A 22356-nucleotide genomic window follows, 5' to 3' on the forward strand; every position below is an offset into this window, starting at 1 on the left:
TGTCTCAGATGCCTGAGTCAACCTGTTGAGATCTTGTTCATTTGGGAATAAATTATCTGACCACGCCATGGTGTTGCTTATTGCTCAAAGGCTGATATGATCCCAAAACAAAATAAAGCAATCAATAGAGCTTTATTAAAAGATTCCATGATTATTGAAAAACTAAATTGGCAGGAATATATAATTATACAGGTGAAATGAATATCTTTACAGTATGGGATGCTGAAAAAGCAGCGTTAATGAGTGTTATTGCATTAATCTCTGTTCCTAAGAAATAACAGAATAATAAAACTGCTCTTGAAAAGGAAGAAAGTCATTTTCAATGGTGTGCATTTCAAGTTATGCCTGGATGTTATACACTGTGCAGCAGGAGCCACACCGTTTATAAAGTACTGCATATGTCTGCCCTGAAAGTACATGTGTACATTTCAGTATGCATGCATTGTTTTGCTGCAGGAAACCACTAACAGGATCATTCATCAAAATGCATTATGGGGATAATGCATTAACACCATAACGCATGCAATAATAGCACTAGCGCACGTCACAAATGCAAATTTTGGGAAGGGGCAGGATTAGGGAGGAGTTTGGGCAGGATTTTTGAAAATGAGGGGCAATATCGCACCATGCAATAGCATAATGCAAGCTTTCGCACGGTTTTAACGCCAGAAATAACTACACTTTTTTTCCTGGCATTAAGCTGTGCAATATGACCAAAAAGGCCGTAACGTAATTGGTGATAAAATTTTCAGATTGCATTTTGGCCATTTCTGGGCTTGGGAGGGAAGAGGGGCGAGAGAGGAGATGAGAGAGAGAACCTCTGGGGAAGCCCATAGAAGGGGCAGCCAATAACTCGAGGTGAGGTGCTGGTGGTTTAGGATCCAGGTTTTCACGCATAGTGAGACATACAAACAGCACAGTAAACATCGGTGAAGATTTGACGTCATTTGGAGTGAGGAAAGTCTCACAAAGATTAAATTTTGTACTATGTTATCTCGCCCTAGTTTGATGGTACCCTGTTAGAGAGTCCATCAAGCTAGGGTGAGATAACATAGTACAAAAATGTGAAGCACTATGTTACCGCGTGGTGCGGTAACTAAAAAAAATTACCTTAAACATGCCTCTTTTCCTTATCGCAGGCGTTAGGCCTGCGATATTATAGCATTTTGATTAATCTAGGGGATAGTTTGTACACCTATTTATAAAAGTATGCATACAGTAATCTTGTGTACAAAATAATTGTATCGTGCACATTAAAACCCTCATTTTATGCACGGAGGCAGGTATTTTATTAAGTTAGCTGCTGTATGCTCATCTCTCTTATTAGAAAATTTACCTACACATGTACGTCTAAGCACAGGTTCACCGACCTCCTAAACTGGTAGCCTTCTGAATATTCACTTGGCTCACACAAAAGCTACTTCTATCCATATATGACAAATTTTTCCGGCATAAACCCCACATAAGTCTTTGAAAATTCACACTGAAATATGTAGCCTGGATATACAAGAGAAGTAAAGATATTACAAAGCCTAGTTTGTATTAAAAGTGATATTAGTACCATAGAATTCTTTCAGAGTCCATTAGAAGAAGCTAACCAAGAGATACTTCAATGAATATAACAATAAGGATAGCAAGTTATTTTGGCAACGTGAGAAAAAATGGAAAACAAAAAAAACAGAGGCTTATAAATCTGTTGAAGCTGCGGAGATTTTGCAGAATTTTGCACAGAATTATATAGTTCACGAAGTAAAAATCAGTGATTGGATAAATGTGATTTACCAGACAGGATAACTGAGCAAGGCAGAACATAAACTAGGCTTATTTATAGATTTGGAATTAAATTTAAAGACCCACATTACAAAAAAAGTTAATGAAGGCTTTGGTAAACTAAGGATGCTTAAAACATTTGAAGCCATTACTCTCTAGTGACAATTTTAGTATTGTACTTCAGGTCATGCTGTTTAGAGGAATTGATTATTATAACTCTACAATGCTACACCTCCCTAAAACATCGATTCAGCCATTACAGGTATTACAGAATGCCGCAGCCCGGGTTTTAACGAATACCAGTCGAAGAGAACACATTACCCCAGTTTTACAAAGCCTTCACTGGTTACCAGTAGAATTTAGAATAAAACATAAAATGTTGTGTATTATTCATAAAATTCTATATGGAAAGACAGACAGACTGATTAAATTCAACTATTAGACTCAATGTACCCCAACGGGAATTGAGATCTGCCAAAGGCTTGCTTACCATTTCTACTGTAAGATCCGCACATCTCAGCGAGGTTAGAGACCGTGCGATATCAATCGCTGGTCCAAAATTATGGAATACCTTACCACAAAAACTTGAGACTTCAGTCGAATCTGAGAACATTTAAAAAGGATTTAAAGATTTGGTGTTTTCAGCAAGCTTATGGGATTAATTCACAAGGTGCAGCTTAAATTTCAGACAGAGTCAAATGATCTGATATTGGGATACTTTGTTTTATTGCTTCTTTTTACTGTTTCTATTTAAGCAATGATTTTTAGCTACTTTTAGTCAGATTTTATTTGAATTGATTGATTTAATGTATTTTTTATTCTAATGTATTTTGATTTTTATTGTTTTTATAGTATTAATGTGTAAACCGTAGAGACAGAGACATGGTTCTCTCTATAACGGTATAAATAAATAAATAGCTCTTTAGACTAGAAGAATTGTATAAAGCAATATCTACCTTGAGCAATGGGAACACAATGGGATCAGAATTTCTTCTGGCTGAACTTTATAAGTTGCATGAAAAAAGTAGTATTAATTTGTTAGAAACTGTTGAATCATATATTGCGATGCCTGTTTGATTCCATTTATAGAGCTACTATTTCAATATTACTTAAAGAAGGCCGTGATTCTATGCAGTTTGCAACCTATCATCTGATACTGTTACTTAATATTGATATTGACATACTGCAACAATGGACAAACTCACTAGGGATATTAAGAAAAAGAGTTTATATCATATGGGATCCATTCTTTGCTTATTTCAAGTCATATGTCAAGCTAATTATCAATTAGTTGTATTCTCATTTGCTTTCTAACATGTAGGATCTGATCATGGCTGTGACCTAGGCATCGTAATTGACAGCAACCTGTCAATGAAAAAACATATTAAACAAAAAATGGTTATTTCAAGTTAAATATCTTAAAATATTTAAAAAGTCTCTTCTCCTACATGATGACTTTAGGACAGTGTTACAAACTTTAATTTTTAGCGATTTTGATTATTGCAATGCACTATTTTTAGGTTTACCCACAAGCATAATCCATCCACTTCAGCAGCTAAAATACTATCAGGTGATAAAAAAAATATGACCATATTACACCTATATTAAAGTCACTACACTGGCTACCAATTAAATTTAGGTCACAATACAAAGTACTTACCATCATTCACAACATGAATGGCCGAATGCATCATTACACCTATATGTTCCGACTAGGAATTTAAGATCTGCCAATAAAGGCCTACTCCTAGTTCCAAGAAAACAAACCGGTAACCGATCCAAGATGGCTGACAGCAACAAACACAAAAGGTGGAATCGGTATAAAATGGACTTTATTTTATTTATCTGCTGAAATTATCTCTTGTCATTGTTTCCTGAGTGGAGGGGATGCTGCCCTGCCCAGCCTAATTCCTGCTCTCCTTCTGGGCTCTGACGTCGGAGGGCGGAGCCTGCCAGACGCCTACAACAGCGGCGTCCTAAGGGGAGAAATCTATTGCTGAACTTGCTTTGTTGTGGGTAGCAGCAGTCCGCTGCTTGGAGGTACTTTATCTGCTGAAATGATCTCTTGTCATTGTTTCCTGAGCGGAGGGGACGCTGCCCTGCCCAGCCTAATTCCTGCTCTTCTTCCGGGCTCTGACGTCGGAGGGCGGAGCCTGCCAGACGCCTACAACAACAGCGTCTGTACGGCGCACTCGCCGTCGGCGCGCTGCCAAGACGCGTGCCTAAGAGGCGCACGGCTTTGCCGGGCTTCGACCGGGGTTCGATGAGGACTTTATTCAGTTCGGCAATCAACGGAACCTGGATTAAAGTGATGATGTCTCAAAAAGATCATAACAACTAAAGGTACCTGGTTTATGTTTTATATGTTGGCCCTAACCTATCTTGGTAATGCCACACACCAAGAGGAAGGGGAAAACAGTGACTTCCACTCCAGTTATTAACGAAAATCAGCCTCGTATCTCAGATCTTTTTGTGCGAGCCCTTGAATTAACACCAGGTGATGATGCCGCTGGAATATTAGCCCAGGAGCAGGGACTGAATTCCCTGGCATATGAGACATCCTTGAGCCCTGGTGCCCCAACAACACCAGAACCACCAACCGGGAAGGTTGGTGGAGAATTTGTTCTTGAAGAATCTAACTTGAACTTGGTCTCTTCCCTGGCTATTCAGAAGGGGGAGGGAAACATATACTCCCCCCCAGTTGAAACCTGATTTTTTGGTCATAAAAGACCAAGAGAGGGAACTTAGTACGGAAATGTTTGCTAAGGAGAAGGGGGTAGGAGGGAATAAGGAAAAAATTATGTTTAATGAACCTGTAATTGCATCTACTAAGTTTACATTGGAGGGTATAGGTAATATGATATTCACCATGCAGAAATCAATTAATGATCTGACCTCCCTAGTACAAGAAACTTTGAGTAATAATAAAGTGTTACAAACAAAAATTGAAAAATTGGATGGAGCAGTAGAAAATTTGGGAACTAAAACTACTGAATTAGAAAAAGTACAATTGAATTTAATCAAATCTGAGAAAATCCATTCTGACAAATTAGAACAACTTGAAAATCAGATTCGGAGAGTAAATTTGAGAATCTTGAATTTTCCAAAAACTCACTTACTATCACCTAAAGAATTGTTTAAAAGTTATTTTAAAAATATTCTAAAATTTACAGATTTAACAATCCCAATAATATCTAGGATATATTATATAACTCAAAAAGAAAAGCAAGTGAAAGATTCGGTAGAACAGAGTGAAGATATAAATTTATCAGAATTGTTGGAAAAATCTTCTGATATGCAGATAAATACCCGAGCTACTCTAATTGTCTCTTTTGCAGACATTTCTCAGAGGGACTCTATTCTTAGATTGTATTTTAGGCATCAAAACTCCAATTTTCATGGTCAACCAATTAGAGTGTTTCCTGACGTAGCTTATAATACACAATTAAGGAGGAAGGAATTTCTAACTTTAAGGGAGAAAGTCGTAGTGCGTGGTAATAAATTCATTTTACGGTTTCCTTGCCAATGTATTATAATACATCAGGACACGCGATATGTTTTTAATCAATCTGAACAATTGCGTGTGTTCCTTGATACTTGACCCCGTAGACCATGTAGACCACTATTGTACAATAGGGGAATTAAGGATAATTTTGGCTCATATTACTATAAGGTTAATATTTCTTGAAAATAACTGCTCTATATTATTAATCCAGGTTTTGTAATTACTAATAATGATGTTCTTTAGGTTTTTCACAGAATGTATTAATGTAAATCTTGTTAGGACTAGTCTTGAGAAGATGTATTATGTTTACAAACTGTGTAATATCCTTTATGAAAAATGAAAAGTTGAATAAACACATAAATTTAAAAAAAAATGGACTTTATTGAATCTTGCCCGACTCTGGCCGAGTTTCGCTCAACGAGCTGCCTCAGGGGCTTAAGAGCCACTTGAATTGGCTCAGATTAGCACGGACATCTCATATGTCATAATTAGAGAAGCATTTATCAGCGAACTATTGGATCTGTTTTAAAACAGATACTTTCAACAGCAGACCACTGTAAGAGCAATGATATCCCAATTCTACTCGCCGCTCTCTGCACAGCATTATGTTGAGCGGCGAGTAGAATTGGGATATCATTGCTCTTACAGTGGTCTGCTGTTGAAAGTATCTGTTTTAAAACAGATCCAATAGTTCGCTGATAAATGCTTCTCTAATTATGACATATGAGATGTCCGTGCTAATCTGAGCCAATTCAAGTGGCTCTTAAGCCCCTGAGGCAGCTCGTTGAGCGAAACTCGGCCAGAGTCGGGCAAGATTCAATAAAGTCCATTTTATACCGATTCCACCTTTTGTGTTTGTTGCCACTCCTAGTTCCAACAGTGCATGGCGCTCATTTAAGTAAAGTCAGAGAAAGGGCACTCTTAATTGCTGGACCAAAACTTTGGAACACAATACCAGTTGATCTACGTGTACAGAAAGATAGCAAGCAATTTAAGACATGGCAATTTACTTTAGCATATGCTAACCAAGACAAACAGAAAATGCAGTTCGGAAGAGACAACAGAAAATTTTTATTGTAGCTATTTTGTTTTAAATGTAAATTAATCATTTTGTATTTGAATGTATGCGATTTTATGTTTTATACAATGTTTTTATTGCAAACTACCATGATTTTTAGAACAACGGTATATATATATATATATATATATGACCGGGGGTCTACATATTCTGAACTATAGTTTATCATCTATGTAATTTTTTTTTTGTTTGCATGCAGGTTTACTGCTGAGGAGTTAAGAAAAGTTGACATTTGATTTAATTAAGGTGGAATGTATTAGAAAAATTAAAATCATTTCCATTTTATTTAAGCCTGGTAAAATAAATTTACTAGACAGCTTTTTTGTTGTAAGGCAAGTGCAATCTATGCTGTGAGGTGATTTTTTAACTGGTATGTTTTCCTGCATTTCTTCACCTCTTTCTTTATGTTACTGTGTGACACAATACCAATATTTTCTTGTTTGGAGAAAGATTTTAATTAAAAAGTATTGATAAAAAATTGGTCTGCCTCTAATGTGGATGGCTGTCCAGTGGGAATTAAATGAAGACCATCAACTCATTTCACACAGGCCAATGGACAGCTTACAGAAGTCAGTAATGACTTGCAGTCCGCTAACGATGGCACTCACTAGACTGTAGCAATATGGTAAATGTACTGCCCCTATCATTTTACAGATGAGCTAAGATTTAAAAGGAGTAAATGAGAAAGAATCAGAGTGATAGAAAGTAAAATGAGAAGTAAATCATACACAAAACAGCCAGTAAAAAAAAACAACAAAAAAGCAGTTTAATATACATGAATAATGGATGTTTGATTTAAAAGCAGTTTACTCCAATATGATGTAATTTTTGACAATAAGCCAGCGAGACTATCTTGCAAGCTCTTGCCAGATATAAGTCATTGTGAGGGACTGGGTAATAGAATTATGCCTGCAAACACTGGGCAAATTGACTTTCCTGCTTTCCCAAAGGTGAATGGATTCTGGCACAGGCAAACTTTCCATCTCAGGTATAAGAGTTATATTGCACAATGATTATACTACAACAGATCTTCAGACAATGAAAGAGCACAGGGAGAGTAATTTTCAAAGGGACTTCTGCAAGTAAAACAGTGTTTAATGCACAGAAATGACCATTTATAAACCTGCCCACCTGATGTGTGGGTAAAACTTAGGATATGTCATGGTCACATGTAAGCTTGGGTTGGGGCGGGGGGGGGATTTTAAAAAGTAGTGTGTAAAATTTCATTAAAAATTTCTGCAGACGATTTAGCAGTCTAACTTGTGAGATAGATTTGGTGGCATAATTTCCAAAGCAGACACATGTGATGAAGTCTGATTTAAAAACTAGTTTAATTTTTGTGTGTATTGTTTTTTTGTGTGTGATGTTACAAAATTATCACCGATAATAACCAGTGCAATTTAAATACTTTATTCCATTAACTATTTACACCAGCCAAATATTTACCCAAGAACTTAAGTACATAAGAATTGCCTTGCTGAGTAAGACCAAGATCCTTCAAGCTTAGTATCCTGTCTGTGACAGTGGCCAGTCCAGGTCAAATACCTGACAGATCCCATGAAGTAGATCTATTTCCTATTACTCGTTCCCTAAGATTAGCAATAGCTTTCTTTAGTCTACCTGGCTAACAATGTATTATGGACTTTTCCTCTAGAACTTGTCCAAATCTCTTTTAAACCTGCTATGCTAATTGCCTTGACTTCATCCTCTGGCAACAGATTTGCAGGTTGATTGTGCATTAAAGGCCTGATTTTAAAAGGGTTACGCATGTGGCTGGGCCTTTTGCATGTCGCGTGCATTTTAGAACAGGGCCGGCCACACGTGTAATCCCCGTTACACACCGACATGCCGGGTCAGGAGGTGGGCTGGGACAGCGTTATTAGCCGCTGTCCTGGGGAAGCATGCACCGGCAGCTGGCCAGCATGCAGAGATTACTTCTGCTCCTGGGGAGCAGTAAGAATTAAAATTAAAAAATTAGGGATAGGTAGGGTAGGGTTAGGGATAGGAAAGTTCCTTCCCGGTCTGCTCCTTAATTGGAGCGGACTGGCAGGGAACTGGTGGAGGCCCGATTGAGTCACCGTGCATAACATGCATGTGCATGTTATAAATTCGGCGCGTCCGTGTGCTCACGCCGGGACCCACGCGCATGCAGATCTTCAAATCGACCCAAGTGAAAAAATACTTTATACGATTTGTTTAAATCTGCTGGTTGTTAGTTTAATGGAGTGTTCCCGTGTTTTATTATTTGAAAGGGTAAATAGCCGTCCTTTATTCGCCTGTTCTACAGCACTCACAATTTAATAAACTTCTATCATGCCCCCTTCTCAGCTGATACTTTTCTAAGCTGAAGAGACCTAACCTGCATAGTCTCTCATCATTGGGAGACCATTCCATTACAATTTCTGTCTCCTTCCTCTGCACTTTTTATAGTTCTGCTGTCTTTATTTGAGATGGGGCAATCAGAATTGCACTCAATATTCAACGTGCAGTCTCACTATGGATAGATACAGAGGCAATATGATATTCTCAGTTTTATTTTCCATTCCCTTTCAGATCATTCCCTAATAATCTATTTGCTTTTTTGACTGTCGCTGCACACCAAGCTGAGGATTTCAATGTATTGTCTACAAGAACTCCAAGGTCCTTTCCATGGTTGGTGACTCCCAATACAGAACACAGCATTATGTACCTGTAGTTGGGATTATTTATGCCTATACAGTGGGCCCTCGGGTTACAAAAGGCTCAGGTACAACCAACATTTAAGGTTTCAGGTTACAAACAAATTTTGAGTTATGAACAGATTTCGAGTTACAACCAAAAATTCCACCGGGGGGGGGGGGGAGGGAGAAGAGAGAGAGAGACTAACCAAAATGCCCTCATGCTAGACAGGCATTTATATCTCTAAGGGAGGCCCACCTAGTAACTCGAGGTGAGGTTTAGGTATTAGTGTAGGGGTTAGGGGCCACTTTGACATTCAGAGTGAGATGTACAAACAGAACAATGTTCTCTTGTGAAGATTTGATGACCTTCGGAGTGAGGAAACTTAGCCAAAGATGAGATTTGTGCAATGTTCTCTCAACCTAACTTGATGTTACCCAGGTAGAGAGAGTCCATATGCAGATATCGTAAAGGAACTGGTGGAGGAGGTGAAATTGTTGTTTCTGGTAGGCTAGGCACATTTTATAGTTTTTTGGTGAGTACACTAGGAAATTATTGGTGTTTCTGGTAATTTATACAACCATTTTGTTATTATAGAAATGATTAGGGTAAGGGGTGCTTTTGGGAGGTTTGGAACGCATTATTGGGTTTCCCATCATTTCCTATGGAAAAAATAGTCTTGACTTACAACCAACTTGGGTTACAACCAGCCCTCTGGAAACCAATTGAGTTTGTAAGTCAAGGGACCACTGTATTTACTTTTCCACATTCAATCTTATCTGCCATTCAGATGCCCAGTCTTCCAAGGTCCTTCTTTAATTTCTCACAATCCACTGCTGTTTTAACAACTTTGAATAACTGTCTCATTGCAAATCGTTACCTTTTCCAGATTTTTTATGAATATGTTAAATAGCACAGGTCCAAGTAGCAATCCCTGAGGTACTCCATTAATGACCTTTCTCCATTTAAAAAACTGACCATTTAGTCCTACCCGCTAGTTTCTGTGTTTTGACCAGTTTCCAATCCACAGTAGGACACTGCTTCTATCCCATGACTTTGTAATTGCCTGAGGAGTCTCATGGGAAACTGGCAGATGCCTTCTGAAAAGCTAAATACATGATATCAACCAGATCATTTTTATCTACATGCTTTATTTACACCTTCAAAAAAATCTAAAAGATTGGTAAGAAAAGACTTACCTTTTCTAAAACCATGTTGACTGTTCCACATGAAGCCATGTCTATTTATGTGGCCAGTCATTTTGTTTTTAAGAATGGCTTCTAGTATTTTGCTTGGCACCAACGTCATGCTCACCAGTGAATGTTTCCTGGATCACCCCTGGAGCCCTTTTATCTCATTTGCCACCTTCCAGTCTTCGGGTAATGCGGCTGTTTTAAATAGGTTATAAACTACTAGTAATAGATTTGCGATTTCATGCTTTAGTTCTTTAAAACTGCGGTGAATGCATCCAGTCCTGGTTACTTGAAAGATTTAATTTTATTTTTGCTAATTCCATAGGTACTATTTTTATTTATTTATTTTAAGATAAACATATTATGAATACTTCTGAAAGATGTGCAAATGTACAGCAGGTAAGACATTGGCACTACGGCTCCCAAGTTTCTAATTTGTGCTAATTCAGCCAAGGGCTTCCAGGCATCCTGAATTCAAAGTAAATCTCAAAATTAGAACTTGCCAGCTTGACTAGATCATTGTCACTTCTCTGATCACAAGGTCTGTGTCCAAAAATCATGTATTTAAAAAATGGAAGTCAAAAAAATCTAATTTTTATAAACCAAAATTTTTTTTTTAGACTAAAGTAGGATTTCTATAACAAATACCATACTAGAAATACAGTAGGGGACACGATGGCAATTGCTAAAAACAGGTTTGATACAGGGGGCTTCACAGTATATTTTATATTATATATATATACATATACATATGTATATTTAGTTACTCCAATAATAATTAAGCAGTACACAAATTGTTTAAAGTGCTCAAGTAATTAATACATACTATTACAAAAAAAGAGCACTCATGAAGTTAATTATCAGTTATTAAAGAAGTTGATTTTGTACAAAGTGTTTCTATTAACTCATATCAGCATGATTTCACAACAAGTCAAAAAGTGATTTATACAAAACATCAGCACTCTAACACAGACACCATATAATATCTAATCAGGGTTACTTAAACATAGTGACCCTTATGTATGAAAAATACTCAAAACGTCTTTCAAAGTCTATCCCAATGAGGTCGAACAGACATCGGAAATGAGCCCAATGCACAGATGCTCTCATCTAGAGCTTGCCAACTAGCTGCCAAACCAGCCTTTTCCATATCCAACTATAATAAAGAGGAAGGTTGCCCTGCACCTGCATTGAGGGTATGCAAATTGAAGTCTACTCCTCTTGCTCTCTATACTCTTCATCTCAATCCCTCTCTCTCCATGTACTCTCCAGCTTCGCCCCTCTCTCTCTGTATTGTCCAATCCGTTGTCTACTACTATATAGGGAAATTGAGCATTGCCCTCTCTGGCTGTACTATCCAACTCTGCCCCCCCCCCCCCCCCCTCTCTCTGAATTTTCCAATACCCTCTCTCTACTTCCACACTGTATACCAAAGCTCAGCCTGCACTCTCTACTACCAAACATCTCAATTATCCACTTCCTATATTTCACAGTATTTCCCTGTTCTTGGACAGGCTTTTAAGACTAGTAAAAAAAAAAAATATATATATATATTTATTTATTAAATTTATATACCGGAAGTTCCTGTATAGTATACATATCACCCCGGTTTACAAGGAACCGTAACTATCGCTTCATTTAGCGATTTACATTGAACATAATTAATCTGAGAAACAGAATAGGATATAATCTTGCTAAACAGTTAACAAATAACATGCAGGTTAATAAGTAAATAAGTAATTAAATAAGAAAGTAAATAAATAACATTGAACTTAACATTGCATATATATATATATAAATCAAAAACTAAGGCAACGTATGATATATTATATGTGCTTACTGTATAACAAAAAATACACAAAACTAAAAGTATTTGGGAAAGAAAAGCACTATTGCTTCTTATTGAAGTAATTCAAAAAATTACATTATTCAATTAAAAATTATTTATGCTTTATTGAAAATATAACATTATGTTAATTTAAACTCCTCTTGTAAAATCTACGTATTTCTAATACAAAAGTTTTGGACTACTCAATTTAGATCACACTAGCAATATCCACAAACATACAATCTGAAGTTTGAGGGTGAACTTCAGATTGTATGTTTGTGGATATTGCTAGTGTATATATGTATGTATATATATATATATATATATATATATATATATATATATACACATCCATATATACACACACAAGTATATATGAATGTGTGTATATATGTATTAACTTTTTTTTTTTTTTTTTTTTTACTTAGGAGACCACTCTGTAAACAACTAATCACTTCATCTGAATATTCTTAATATAATCTTGCTTCTCCATCATTTCCATTTCTTCATACGGTTTCATGGTTTCCCGATAATGCCAAGCAATAGGCTCAGAGCAACATCAAAATGACCACGGTCAAAAAAAGGAAAACATGATGAAAGGCAGGAGTGAGCAGACTTTTTGAGCCCTGCTCAGGCCTGGATTTGCCAATAGGCATTCTAGGCCTGTGCCTAAGGTGGCAAAAATTCAAGGGGGGGGGGGGGCAGCAGGCCAGTTGAAGATTTGTTACCTACCATCTGTGTTTACATAGTAACATAGTAATGACGGCAGAAAACGACCACAATGGTCCATCTAGTCTGCCCAGCATGCTTCCCAGTAGTAGTAACTGCCGCTCCGTGCCGGTTTAGCTTTTTTATTTATTCCCATCCTCTAGCCTTTTAGGGATCCACAGTGTTTATCCCATGCCCCTTTGAAATCCTTCACAGTTTTAGTTTTCACCACTTCCTCCAGAAGGACATTCCAGGCATCTACCACCCTCTCAGTGAAGAAATATTTCCTTACACTGGTTCTAAGTCTTCCTCCCTGGAGTTTCAAATCTTGACCCCTAGTTCTACTAAATTGTTTGCAATGGAAAAGGTTTGTTTGTTGACAACCATGGATCGTTAAAACCTTTCAAGTATCTGAAGATCTGTATCATATCACCCCTGGCTCCTCCTCTCCTCCAGGGTATACATATTCAGGTTCTTCAACCTCTCCTCATAAGTAATTCGATGGAGACCACCCACCATTTTAGTCGCCCTTCTCTGAACCATCTCCATCCTGTCTCTGTCTCCTTTGAGATATGATCTCCAGAATTGAACACAGTACTCCAGGTGAGGCCTCACCAAGGACCTGTACAAGGGGATTATCACTTCCCTTTTCTTACCAGATATTCCTCTCTCTATGCAGCCCAGCATTCTTCTGGCTTTGGCTATCGCGGTGTCACACTGCTTCGTTGACTTCAGGTCCTTAGACACCATCACCCCAAGGTCTCTTTCCTGCTCTGTGCACTTAAGCCCTTCACCCCCCCATCGCATATAGTTCTTTTGGATTACCAAACCCCAGATGCATGACTGTATTTCTTGGCATTGAATCCCAGCTGCCATATGTTCGACCCCTGTTCCAGCTTCCTTAAATCCAATCTCATTTTCTGTACTCCTTCCGGCGTGTCCACTCTGTTGTAGATCTTAGTATCATCTGCAAATAGACAAACTTTACCTTCTAACCCTTCCGCAATGTTGCTCACGAAGATGTTGAACAGAAATGGTCCTAACACCGATCCCTGTGGCACTCCACTTAACACCATTCTCTCTTCAGAGTAGGTTCCATTTACCATCACCCGTTGTCTTCTGTCTGTCAACCAGTTTGTAATCCACACCAACACCTTGGAGCTGACTCCCAAGCTTCTCATTTTGTTGATGAGTCTTCCTTGTGCCAGCCAAAATTTTTTAAGAGCTGAGAAAAATGCCATCTGCCCAACTTTATTTTAGCTTTTTTACTCTTTTCACTCATCTTTTTTTATTTTATGTTTTTTATTTGCTTTTTTAATTTTTGTTCACTTTTTGCCTTCCCCTCATTCTCTCTGGCCTCTTTGTCCATTCCCCTTCCCTACCTCACCACTTCTTTTCCGCCGGGTGGGCAACGGGTGTGATCTCTCTCACCCTGATTAGGGACCCGGAAACAGCAAGTATCCCACCCGGGCTGAGCTCAGAGAGGCGGGTCTTCCTGAGTTGTGGAACATTGCAATGGCTGCTCCTATGTCCAGTTCTGCCAGCAAGTAAGCGACTCCCTGTCACAGCAGAAGCAGCTCCTCCCCCTGGCCCACTGAGAGAAGTGTGGCTAAGCTATGGCGAGCTTGCAACGATCTCGCGACGTTCTAGCGGTTCCCTCGCTCCTTAGCTTGCAGTACGCCCTCCACGGTACTGAGAACTGACAGCACAGCCATTTTTTTTCCTTGATCGGACAGTTAGTCGGCCCTCCTTCAGGATTGTTCAGCCCGTCAGTTTGCTCATCCCTATCCTAACTGGATCTTAGATTTATATTTTAAGAGGGAAGGGGAGTAGGAGGTGTTTAAAAAGCTAAAGGTAGTATTACATAGACTGAGGGAGCGAGGGAAACCTCTTGTGCTTTACTTGTTTTGTTGTTGCCATGTATTTGCCATTCCAAGGAGATTGTACTCTATCACCACTAATAAGCAGGCATTTAAGAGCAACACCCACTTAAGGTGATTTTACAATAATATATGAAATAAGCAGTAGTAGTAATGAAAATCATTAAAGCACCTACATGCAGTCTCGGTGCTCTCAAAAATGAGGAAAGGTGCATGGGGGATAGGAGACAGGGTTTTTGGATGTTCAAGGACTCTGTAATCTTAAACAAGGCACATTATCACCCTTTCCTTTGGCGGCAGTTATATAGAATGCAGACACAAATCCATGGATGCAACAATATTACTAGAAAGTATTCAGGTATTTTTGCTGAAAAAAGTGACAAATGCAACTTATTACAAACATTTAAAAAGAAAAGATATTTAGACTGCATTATAAATTAGCAGAATTAGATTTATGATTACAATAGGATTAGTTCTCATTTTGTGTACAGAAGGCATGAAAAAATGCTGGTGCAAACAAGGAGGAAGAAAAAGCCACCTATGAATTAACATTCACTAAGTACAGATCTCAGATTATAAATGCAAAAAACATTTATTCGCAAATCCATTCACTCTACAAGCACAAAAGAGGGTTTGGTTTTTTTCCGGTGACAAAACTGACAAATTAAGATATAAACACCTGAATTGCTACCTTCTGAATCAGTTATTCATCCAAATGCCCTTTGCATCCTTCTTTCAAAAAAAAAAAAAAAAAAAAAAAAAAAATCATGATTCTCTGCCTTACCTATGCCAGGAGATTTATCTATAGACAATGTTGATCACTCATGGTCTTTTTTTTTTTTTTTTTAAATCACATTTCAGTTGAAAACAAACCAAATTGTTAAAAAAAAAAAAATGAATCAAACAAATAACATGGGCACTCAGGGCTGTTGCCACTGCAGCTCCACATTTGCCACCCCCCCCCCCCACCCCCTTCCCATTCCCACCCAGAACCAGGTCTCTAGTAATAACAACTGAAACGTGAGTTTTATTTGGAATGAAAAGACTGCAGCTTTATTAAAAAAAACTTAGATGCAACACAACTGAAAATGTAGATGCTGAGCTTCAACTGGTATACCCCTCCCATCATGTCCTCCCCCCACCAAGTCAGCCCAAATTCACTTCTCAAGCCTACAGAGTTCCTACCAGGGCCATGCAGCTGAACTCTCATGGTTTGATCATCAACCCCTTGTTGTGTGATGGGGCCAAACCTGCCCCAGGCAGACATTACCCAAGGCCTGCCAGGGCAGCAAGCTTCTCCCAGGGGAGCTTGCATACCATGTGTTCTGAGTCAAACTCTAACCCTAGCAAAGTCAGTCTTGTGGAAGGGGGTTGCGATTAGTGTGCAGCTAGGGGGATGCCAAACTTGCGTGTCATCTGCTAAAAGAGAAAACAACATTGTTACAACTCTGAGAACCACTCTGGCCCATGAACAGAAATCCAAGTAATGGACAATATTGTCCATTCCTCTGTGGTGGGCCACTACCCAGTACAAGATCGAGCTAAACTTCTTGAAATATGTGCATGAGATGGAACAGCCCATTGGCACTGATTTGTCAAATTAGCAAGAACTGTTGAATTTAAAGCCCAGGAGAGGAAAACAGTTCGGGTAGACTGGGAGCAAGAGAAAGGCCAACTTGATGTTGGCCTTGGCCATCAGGAAACTAGTGCTGCACTCTCTCAAGATGAGCAATACACTGTTGAAGGAAGCAAACATCCCATTGGATTAAACTGTCATATAGATATTTAGGTCTTCAAGTCTCATCTCATGTGTCTTTCGATGCAGATTCCACACAATTTCAATTACATTTCTATGGACTGCTTCTATCCTGTCCCTATCTTTTTTGAAATACGGTCTCCAGAATGGAACACAGTACTCCAGGTGAGGTCTCACCACTGATCTGTACAGGGGGTGTGATCACTTCCCTATTCCTGTGGGTTATGCCTTTTTCTATGCAGCAGAGCATTCCTGTGGCCTAAGTCATTCGAATCAGCAGGCTATAACTATTTTCAAATAAATAAATCTGAAACTATCACCTCTAGGTCTCTCTCCCTTGTCCCAGATCATCTGAACTTGCACCCCATGTTCAACTGCTTTGGATAACTACTCCCCAAATGCATCACTCTGTACATCTTGTCAAACCTTTGACCATTCCTCAAGTTTTCACTTCTCATTCTCTTTCAAGTGTGTCAACTCTGTTGCAGATCTTCCAACCTCTCCACAATATCACTTACAAAGATGAACAGAACCAGACCCAGAACCAACCCTGGAGGAGAGTCCACTTATCACCTCTCAGAGTGAGTTCCATTTACACTACCTGCTGTTGTCTATCAGTCCACTAATTTTTAATTCATTCCACTACATTGTGACCCACTCTCAGGCTGCTAATTTTTTTTCATGAGTTTCCTATTTAAAAAATCTATAGCCTGCAAAAATCCAAAGTTCAAGTGGGGTATATCATAACATTCATAAATTCATAATGAAAAACAGACAACCAAGCTTTCTCAAAGCGAGCCCACCATTACTATATAGCAGCATAAGCATACCATTATGTATCTAATGATAATAGTTTTAAATGATTTAAAAGACCATAATAGAATTCGCATGAGGCGGCAGCACTGCACATACTTGGGACTTGCAATGTCAATTGCCTGTCTAAAACAGAATGTTTTAAGCTGCTTCTTAAAAGATTTTGTACAGGTAAATCAGCCATAAATTTTATGGAAGAGAATTCCATAAAAAAAAAAAAAAGGTTCTGCCACTGAACAAGGCTTCCCATGTCTCAGAAAAATGGGACAGATGAGGGGAAGAGACATCCAAAAGAGCATGATCAACAAACCTCGATACTCACTGCAGATAATAAATAAGTGAAATGGTGCAAATCCACAGGGAGGCAGAAATGCCCAACAGCTTGTGAATCAACAAGACTACTTTAACTTTTATCCCCTACTGTGTCAGGATCCAACAAAAGGAAACACAGAATAGGTTTCATATAATCTTTCAGTAAAGATTTGAGAGACAGAATTCTGCACAATCTGTAGGGCTTGTAGCACGTTTGCTGATAATCTTAGACAGATCAAATTACAATAGTCGAGGCCTGCTAAAACTAACGCTTTTATAACAGCTCAAAAATCATTCAGGTTAAGTAAAGGTTTCAAATTACCTAACAAACAATTTACAAAATGACTTGAGTCCAGGGAGATAAATCTGATTCAAGTGAAACGCCCAGATTCCTCATCTGAGTTGCAATATTTGAACCAATGCCCTCAAAAAAAGAAAGTAGAGGGACAGTCTCTGGGTGGAAGCTTAGCATGATCATCTCACTTTTTTTCAACATTCAAAGCTAGCCAATTATGAAAGAGCCATTGTTTGACTGCGAATACACAAATGGACAACATAGTGAAAGCTGATGACCAGTTTGTCATTGCTGGAAAATAGAACTGTATGTCACCCACATGCAGTCTGTATTCTATGCCTAGCCCCAATAGCAGCTTGCATATGGGAGTCATATAAATAGCAGGCAGAGCCATGGCTTGCCTATGGCCAATATGGCTTCAGCCTTAGGCACTGCTATCTACAGGGCACCATAGCGCCGCCAGGGCAGAAGAGAAGATGCTGCCAGCTGCAGCCATCAAAAGCAGCGTGGTCCCACCGAAATTGGAAACATGGCTGGCTGGGCCTAGGAAGAAAAGTAAACCTGCACAGTGAGGCCTTAGAAAAAAAAAAAAAAAAGAGTAGCAGCAGGGCTTAGGAAGAGGAGGAGCTGCACTGTGTTGTGCTGCCCAACCGAAGTGGCAGTGTGGCTAACGGGACCTAAGAAGAGGAGGAGATTCGCAGAAGGCCCTGCAGGAAAGAAAACATGGACACAGCAGGCTTGCCTTTCTTGGCCTGAAGTAGTAGTCCTGCCGGCTGCAAGGGAGGGGGGGGGGGGGGGTATTTGCTGAAGGAGACTACTGCTGCTGCATTGAGAGAATGACAGAAGGGGGGATGAGCAAAAGGGTGTGAGAGAGCGTGTGTGTGTGTGTGTGTGTGTGTGTGTGTATAAGAGTGCGAGATTGCATGCCTGTGTGAGAGTAAGAGTACACATGTGTGAGAGTACATGTGTGTGTGAAAGAGAGCAAGTAGCTCATTTAAAACAAATCAAAGATATTTCTTTTTCACTCAGCGCAAAGTTAAACTCTGGAATTCATTGCCAGGGGATGTGGTTTCAGCAGTTAGTGTTACTGGGTTTAAAAAAGGTTTGGATAAATCCTAGAGGTTACACCTATAAACTTCTTTGATGGTAATTAGTAAACAATAGTAGCTTGTGATCTATCTAATGTCTGGGTACTTGCCAGGTAGATTGTATTACACACGCCTCTCTCAGGATTGGCTATTGTTGGAAACAGGATACCGGGCTTGAAGGACCTTTGGTCTGACCCAGTGTGGCATTTCTTATGTTCTCAGATAATTCCATCTTTTCACACTTACCTCACTTGTCAGTAGGTTGGATTATAATGCTATTAACACTCTTCCACACCCTGCCCTGCCTAATTCAGTGCCTTCTCTTTGTTCTGTATCCCCCCCCCCCCCCAATACCTCCTGCATTACACTTCATCCTCATGCATCAATAAATTGGTTAGTCTATAACAGCGCTTCTCAATTGGTGTGTTGCGACACACCACTGCCTCGTTGCACTTTCCTTCTCCCTTTTTCCAGCCCCCGTGGGCCAATTGGAAGCCTCCTTTCTTCCTACCCCCACTGCCCAATGGGAAGCCTCCTTCATTTTGCCTGCCCATGCGCAGGCCAATCGGAAGCCTCCTCCCTTCTATCTGCCAGTGGGAGTAGGAAGAAGGGAGGAAGCCTTTGATTGGCCGGTGAGGTAAGCATCACATAGCCCGGGGGTGGGGGTGGGAGGAATGGCAGTGTTGAACCCCGACCAAGCAAGGCCGCCACGGGAGCCCATCCCCGTGGCAGCGAAGAGGAAAACCCGACCCCGACCGAGGCTACCATGGGAACCCATCCTCGTGGCAGCAAAAAAAGAAGGCCCGCCGGAGTAAAGCTGCGGCGGAACTGGAGCCCATCCCTGCAGTGAAGGAAGAAAACGTTTTTGGTGTGAAGGCGTGAATGGGTGAGAGCTTGTGCGATTGAGAGAGACGTGTGTGTGTGTGTGCGCAATTGAGAGAGACGTGTGTGTGTGAGTGTGTGAGATTGAGAGAGATGTGTGTGTGAGTGTGAGAGAGAGTGTGTGTGTGTGTGTGTGTCTGGTTGTGGGCGCTAAGGAAGAGGACTGTGAGGACAGAGCTTCAGCAGCCCTTGCTGCTTCTGGTGAGTGCTATTGGCCTGGAAGGGAAAGGAGTAGGAGAGTTGCTGGAGAGGGTAAGTAAAGGTGGCTTTTTAAAATTTATTTTTCTTGATTGACTGCCATTTTAATTATTGGGTATTATGCAATGTCTGCTGTTTTGAAATATTTTATTGACATTTGGACATGTTTTAATAATGTTTATGAGTTTTTAATTGTTGAATATTATTCTGTTCAGCAGCTGTTTTATAACATTTTTAGTATAGCTTTACAATTATTTCTGTGTGGGGCTCTATAGCAGCTTGGCTTATTCTGTTTTCCCAATAGGAAATGTATTAATGTTTAGGGCCTGGTTTAATAGTTGTATTTCTTAGATAGGGTTGTTACTGTGAGTGTGTTCCATAGTACAGGTGTAACTTTGTGCGGGTTAGTTTGTGTGCATTATTGCAAATCCTGAGAGTCTGCGAGGTGCTATATTTCTCTTTCCATTTCTCCAGGTTTGCACTGCATGCAGAGTGGCTTTTTTGGTTTTCCATTCCAGTTTCTGTCTCCATATTTATAATTTGTGGTTTTTCTGTTCTTGGTGAAGGGTGTGTGACCGAGGTGAGGTATTTAACTAGCATGTAGGCATTTGTATCAATCTTATTTGTTGTGTTTTCTTAATAGGATATGCATTAGTGGTAAATTACTGTCTTTTCCTAAGGAAGGCTATTGTGCCTGGTAGTAAAGGGAGTTTGTTTTGCTTTTACTGAGATGTCATCAGAACATCTTTTTTGTATGGTGAGTTGTATAGGGTAATGCCCTAGATCTGCTCTGCTCTCATTGCTGGGGGTTGAGGGCATTCCTGTGGATGCAGAGTGCATGTTTACATTTAGCCCCGTGATGGTCATATGTTCAGTGTGTCACGCATGTGAGAACCATCTGTCAGGTGTGTTCCGACCAAAAAAGGGTTGAGAACCACTGGTCTATAAGGTACACCCGCATCTTTTCATATAGTGCTGCAAAGTGGGGGTTGGAGGTACAGTCAAAATTAGAGGCTGAACACTTCCTTAAAGTGGTGCATTTTAAGCTGTTTCTTAAAGGGGGTAAAGTTGGGGTTTTTTCTGAGCTGTTCAGGTAAGGCAGGCCTGAAACTGCAAACATTTTCTCTTGAAGTTCTGCAAGCTGAATTGTTCATATGCTGACCAACAATTCTCTCTGATGGTCCTTGTTTCTTTTCTATATGAATTATGTTCCTTCTTTGTCTTTTTCCTTCAAAGTGGATATTTTAATACTTTCTCTTCCATCTCTTCTCCTTGTCTCCTCTTCAGAATCTAGCTACCTGCTCACCTATTCCTATTTCTCCTTCTCTCTCTCTCTTCTCTTTCATGTTTTCTATTCTATTCTTCTCCCCATATCTTCCTGGATCCCTTCCACCCATCAAATCTAAAATCTTCTCACCTTCTTTCCTCTCCCCCTTACTCCCACCAATTTCCTTTCTTTCCCCTCCATCCTCATTCTTTTCACATTTGCCCTAGCCAAAATACTTTATCCCTCAGTCCCTAATTCCCTATCCCTTTTCTTTCCATCGTGGACCATTTTCCCCCTCTCCTTAATCCCCATGTCCTCTCTCCCTCTCTCTGTCCCCTCAATTCCCAGAATGCTCTCCTCATATTCCTTCCACCTCTGGAAGGCGCTTCCCATTTTCTCACCCCACCCCACGAAGGCTCTCTCTGCATTCTCCTCCTCCCACTGAAAGTTCTCCCCTCGTTCCTATCCTCCTAAAGTTCTCCCTTCCCTAGTTCCCCCAATCCTCTCTGCCCTGCAATTCCCAATGCGGCCTGGCCTCATCCTGATCCTCTCCGCTTGTTAGAAGAAGCTGTGCTTAAGAGTGTTAACTTCCTGAGTTGTGTGGGTCCACTCTATTAATATGAGTTGCGTGAATCCCATAGATCTTATGCCTCATACCACGAGACTGGTCCCTCACAGCACAGGACGTTGATGCTGCATTAAGCACGACTTCTACTGACAGCTGGCTGGGGGTGGGATGGGGAGTGGAAAGGATAAGTCAGACTCTGCTTAGTCTCCATGGACCAGCTCAACTGCGAGATGTTGCCCTCTTCGAGCTGCTGCTGTACACAGTGGGTTGTGCCAAACCTTCTTTTATTACTAACGCGCTCTATCCCTTTCTTTATCTCTATATCTCTCTATATCTAGTACAGCACATAGCATGAATGACAGACGTACACGGAGGGTCATATTTAATTGACCTTTTCTGATAATTGGTGAGTGTAATGTTGAAGGCTACAGCAGAAAATAATGTGCTTTAAAGGGGTTAAAGACCTAAAATTAGTTTCACCCTTAAGATGACGAGATCTTTTATCCAAAATAAACTTAGTAAAATAAAAAAGCAAAATGCTATAAACAGATTATGAT

General features: G+C 39.8%; 1 protein-coding gene across 3 annotated transcripts in view; it reads right to left on the minus strand.

Annotated features, from left to right (window-relative positions):
- Positions 1 to 22356, minus strand: part of FBXW8 (F-box and WD repeat domain containing 8) — a 189018-nt gene that overhangs the window by 39986 nt on the left and 126676 nt on the right. The window lies entirely within an intron of this gene.

This window comes from Rhinatrema bivittatum, chromosome 11, assembly GCF_901001135.1.
Source record: "Rhinatrema bivittatum chromosome 11, aRhiBiv1.1, whole genome shotgun sequence".
Classification (NCBI taxonomy): domain Eukaryota; kingdom Metazoa; phylum Chordata; class Amphibia; order Gymnophiona; family Rhinatrematidae; genus Rhinatrema; species Rhinatrema bivittatum.